Genomic DNA, 6,319 nt, shown 5'->3' with positions numbered 1-6,319 from the left:
ATTTTGCAGCAGCACACATCGACTGAAATATAATTTCTTCTCTGGTCTCTGTATTTGTAGCTTTGATCACCCTTTTAGAAACTGTCTTACATCTACCAACATTACCATGTATATTATTCTCACTCCGTGAGATAGCTTGAAGGTTGTGTAGGGAATTGTTCTGAGGATCTCCGTCAATATGATCGATGACATGACCGTCTTTGATCAACCCAAAGAAACATTCGAATACGAAACGATGACAAAGATAAATTTTATTTCTTCCAGCGTTGAACCTTAGATAACCAGAATTACTAACAACACCAACTGGTCTCTTCAAGCTACAATTTCTGATCACACCATTACGATCTAATTCGTAATTCTTGATGACAGGATGTGGGGCACATTTATTTTGCTACATTATATAATAATATTATTTGTTTAAATCATTGTTTGTCTGAAATCTTGATATATAATCCTCCACGGATTTTATAGCGTTTTCACTATTATTTTTCTTGTTGTCATAATATCTCTTAAGTTCTCTGAACCGTTTTGCACCGCAATTTGCACATAATGCTATTTTTCCCCGTACTCCAACACCACATCGCAGACACGGTATTGGTCCTAGACTTCCTCGCCGTATACTTTGTAAGTGCATCCAACAAAATTCACCTCTACAGGATTTGTTGCATCGATTTACTGAACCGATCATGAGCCAACTGCACTGATTCATCATATATATATATATATATATATATATATATATATTATATATATATATATATATATATATATATATATATATATATATATATATATATATATATATATATAATATTTTTTATTTAAATACTTGTTTTAATTATATGAACGAATTTGAGAAATTATCCCAAACTAGGCCTTCTAAATATTAATTTAATCTCGACAGATTATCTCCTGACTTACCAGTACGAGATCTGGTTGATCCGAAAAATAAAAGTTTGATCTCAAAACATTCACGACGCCAAGAAAGAATTTTACACAGATGGTGCATCTCATGTATGGTCAACGTTCAAGATCATTCGCAACGCTGTCAAGGATGCTACAATGAATGACCAACCAGCGGCAACTATTATTAACTACATCTCTGAGTACGAGGGCGATCAAAAATATTTCTTCAGAGTAAAATTTATTGCATTAACAGAAACAGATAGTTGGATTATCCGTGACAAATATGATCCTGTCCTTGTTAATAATCAAATTGCCATATTAAGTAAACATTCCAGACCGGGTCTATTGACGGGTATTGATAAACCGTATTATGAGTGGGCGTACCCTCAACAGCAGTTATTTATGGAATCTATGAGATAAATAAAAAACCCAGCGTTGATAAACTGGCACCAATGAAATTTTCAAGGTTAAATTGTGTGGCCGAACGAGTAATAGAACACTTTACAAACGCGATGCGTGGAAACGGATTAACTGATTTAAGACGTGAAAAAATAAACTCGTGGGCTGATTCAGTTAAGGATACCGGTGCTACAATAAAAGATGTTGCTGAATTAGGAAAAATATTAAAATTTCCAATAACAGTATCAACGATAATGGGAGAAATATTATACGAATCAAAATATAAATCGAAAGGAGCTCCAATAAATATTATTGATCATAATGCGCATGCATGGACTGGCGCAGTAACAATATTTCCACGTGATCGAACTGTTAGATTTCACCCCCCAGATAATTCTGGTGGAGGTATGTTTGATTTTATAAACGAAATAAGTAAAAACGATCCTGTATCGGTATGGTTATTTAAAAGTGATGAAGAAGGTGAATTTGATCAATTTGTTAAACCGAACGGTGAAATATATAGAACAGAATCTCTCCATGACGAGATGAGAAGTTTTGCACGGAAAATACTAAGAAATTACTAACTAATTGTTTTACCGTTCCATCTGTTGCGGCTCACTTTGCTAGAGAAAAAAAATTTATGAAAACCAACACGATTTGATTTACTCGAGGACATACGTGCAAGTAGCGTCGAATACGGACACGGTGGATTATGGAATACCAAATATAATTACAATGATGTTATTTCAGTTGATATGGTTGCATGTTACCCGGGAAGTTTTCTAGGATACGGAGATTGTTCTGTGTACTTTAAAAGATTTGGTCACCCTACAAACGAGATGACGCGAGTGGCAATTAATGGACCATTACCTGATTTTGATCTGACTGGATTCACTTGTGTTGAATCATTCGAGTTTGATGAAAATCTCCACCAAATTTGTTATGTTTGGTATGGTAGACATTTTTATGAAAAACGTTGGGTGCCTATAGGTTTATTACGAGATATGCTAGATTGTGCGATACTGACATCGTTGGTTGTCAGTGAGGCAATTATATCATATCACACGCAGACCGAAGTTTGGTTGCCTATGCCAGATTTTATCAGTTTCGATGAAGTTATTAAGGAATTTAAGGAAAAATGTCCTGGTGTTTCCGAAGATGATATTATCAAAGAAGCTTCTAAAATTCTCGAGATTAAACTTAAAAATAACGAAAAAACCACAAAAGATCTCGGTAGAAGAATTATAGGTAAATTTACTCAGGGTGGTGCATATGACCATAAAAGACATCACGCACGATTAATTCTAGATGATGCCGAGTACGATTTTATAATTACTGATACAACAGCGAGAGATATATTTGTAAATCGAGAAAGTGTTTAATTATCCGACGGAACAAAATTGGGTACGATCGTTAGTTACATAAATGATGTATCCCCACAGTATACTCATCTAAGATCTTCTATGTTGGCTTATGTTTCTATAAATTTATTATCGATGATTAATAGATTTCCTGAGACCGCACTCAGAGTCGCAACAGATTAATTTTATATTTCGAGTAAATATTTAGAGTCTGTTATGAAATTTACAAGTAATGATGAACGATGGAGTTCGTGGAGAATAAAAAAAAGAAATATTACACAATTATACAGAATCAGCAGATGTTCCGATGAGAGATTTTTATCGTGAAGGTAATAAAATATCAGAAATGTCGAAAGCGCCTTCAGTGAGTGATCCAATAACTAGATATAAGACAGTATATCTCAATGGACCTGGTGGACGCGGCAAGACGACTCGAGCAATTAATGTTTTTAGAAATTCAGATATAATCGTGCTGACACCCACACATGGACTTGCACGAGAGATGAAACAACGGCAAGTACAATCGTGCACGTATCATAGTTTCTTTCGGTGGTGCGGGGATACATGGACTCCTGAACGAATGGGAGAAAAATATATACCTAAAATAATTATTTGGGACGAGATATGTACGGTGTCATTGGATACATTAAAAATGTTTCTTGATTGGTTGTTGACGAAAAATACCGCTATAATAATGTGTGGCGATCATGGTCAACCGCCGCCAATTGTTGGACCATCTTCACATGATTGGTTAAAAATTTCGTTGATTATTACGAAGAAATAGATGATGATCATAGAGCTCTTGATGAAAATTTAAAGGAGTTTAAAAAATTAATCAGATTACAATCAAACAAAATTCAGTGTGAAATAATACGCGGAGTGATCTCAGAGACCTCAATGAACGATTTTTTTAATTTATGGGGACCCAACGATTTAATAGTAGCAAGCAGAAAAATAATCAGAGACGCTTTACAACAACAGTTATTTCAGCTACATAAAGAAAAATACTCAGAATTGCCCGTTCCGTTATGTTATAGACCATTAGATACACGAAAACAGAATATTAATGTTGATATTCCAGGGCAGACTGAGAAACAAAATCTCGTATTAAATGATATTGTCGCTGTTGATATCAGTGTTGTCGAAGATGCATTACGCGCTGACATATCTCCATGGGTGTTGGGATACGCTATGACGATCCACTCGTCTCAGGGATTAACTATTTCTGATACACGAGTTTGGATTGTGGACGATCGTATTGAGTGGTCAAATTTAGTTTATTTAGCGGTATCAAGGGTTAGAAAAATATCTCAGTTACGGAGAATTATAATTCCTGAAATCGTTAATAAAAACAGCATCATCATCGACAGTGATATAATAAGAAAAAAATTAACCGGGTACAAACAATCTGATAAAAAAAATAAACGCGACTTTGATCTTGATGTTGAATTTATTATTGAGTTAAAACAGTAGCAGAATGATAATTGCGCAAGTTGTAATTGTATAATGCTATGGAGGTACTCGAATAATGATTCAAGACAATTTACCGTAGACAGAAAAGATAGTACTCGCGGTCATACACAAGAAAATATGATGTTGACCTGTCTCGAGTGTAATCGACTTAGAGGCGCCAGCACCTTGGGTGCTAGTTAAGTGATCGCGGTGGTAATTGTGTATCCTCGGGAATTACTTGTAATTGTTCACGTACAAATCCACGTTGAGGAGCAGCCGAATCTAGCCTGTAGATTGCGGGTCTACTTGGGGATCTTGTCACGGTGGATATTTTGTGTGTGGTAACACTCCAGATAGGATCAGTCGCTCTCGCTTTACCACCTTCGAGTTCACCGGGCTCGTATAAATATTTTACAGTGATATTACCTAGCACTGGCTGTGTTAAATCACGTCGTTGTATTGGTATATTTTTTTTTTGTAATTGCATTAATAGGTTTCATGTTGCTTGTTCGAGTGATCTCGTTTTTTAACGCTGCTATTACGCTTGGTAATCTTGCAACCCATTCACGAGATCTCGTATCCTGAATAAATGCCTTTGCGTATTGATATCCAAATAACCGCTCAGCGAGTGTTCGATTAAATCGTTCAACAATTGCCTGATCACGATGAATTGCAGTATGCCCTCGTCGTATTTTGGTATTATGTTGCTTCATCAACGATGATACTGGACCAAGAAATTCCTTGCCAGGATCAACTTGTAATAGATTTGGCCATCGTAATGGTCCTCGTTGATAAATTCGTTCAAACGCATCAGCTACTTCAGATAATGTTTTCGTTGATAACGGTTCTGCATCTTTATACCTACTTGCAACATCAACAACAGTTAACGCGTATTTGTATGTTTTTCTACGTACAGTATCATGTGGTAGAAATAAAATATCCGCTTGATGAACTTCATTAGGAACATTAACATCGAAATACGCGTACTGAATTTTCTTAGGACGCGGTAGGAAAATTTGCCATATTGCTTGTTTGGATAACCACGCTTTAGCAGTAGAATGTTTAACCGCTGCTGCATCAGCAAGTTTACTAATTGCTGCTTTACCTTTCCACTATCCTCTTGGACTATAATAAATTGATTCCATTATATATTACCAGCCCCAAGCGCTAATTTACCTTTCATCGCAGATCTTACTAACCAATTAGCTAATTTTTCTTTGACATTTTTATTTTTTATAGAATCTAGTGAGTGAATTAATTTCACATCTGCAATATGCCTATCTTGTAGATTTTTACTCTTATACGCAACATCATGAGTGTGACAAGCTCGATCAATAGTGTTTATTGGTTCCTCGCCTGGCTTTGGTTTATCCTGATTATCAAGTCTGATATCAAGTCTGGTACCAGGACCACAATAATTATATCCTAGTAGATGTTTTTCTCCTGGGTATTTAGACCATGGAGCACCTGGAAACTTTGACATCAAATTAGCAATATCACCACCGCGCTTATTAGGTAAAAACGAAATTTTTTTTCTACCGCATACAGAACATTTTCCACCATACGCTTTTTTTATTTTTTGTTATAACCGTAGATAAATCAGTAGTTGGAGTTTTAGATCTACAACGTAAATAATATAGATTCATGATGTAAACTATATGGATATAATTGATTTCTCAGCAACTCGGCGACGAGAGCCAGTTAAACACCACCCTGCGTTACCCAATTCCATCAGAATGATTATTATAGGACCATCTGGATCGGGCAAGACGCAATTATTATTTAATTTGATAATGAGATGGTTGAAATGGGACAAATTATATTTGCTAGCACCTTCCGTTGATGATCAGAGGTGTTATGAAGTATTAAAAGACTTTAACGAAAATGCAAGATTAATAAATGACGGTGAAAATGTTATTAATTTTATAACAGATATTGATGAAGCACCGTCTGTAGATGATCTTGATGGGTTTATTAATAATCTAGTTGTGTATGATGATGTAATGCTAGACAAACAATCCATTCCAGCCAGGATATTTTCTCGTGGCAGACATAAAAATACAGATGTTATTTATGTTACTCAACGATACACACAAATTCCGAAAGTGATCAGAGATAATTGTAATATTTTAGTTGTGTTTAATGGCGTAGACACACATACGCTGCGAAATTTTCATCAAACTTGGTGTGGTGGTGACATG

This window comes from Sinohyriopsis cumingii, chromosome 10, assembly GCF_028554795.1.
Source record: "Sinohyriopsis cumingii isolate HCF-2022 chromosome 10, ASM2855479v2, whole genome shotgun sequence".
Taxonomy (NCBI): domain Eukaryota; kingdom Metazoa; phylum Mollusca; class Bivalvia; order Unionida; family Unionidae; genus Sinohyriopsis; species Sinohyriopsis cumingii.
This window is presented reverse-complemented; position numbering follows the sequence as displayed.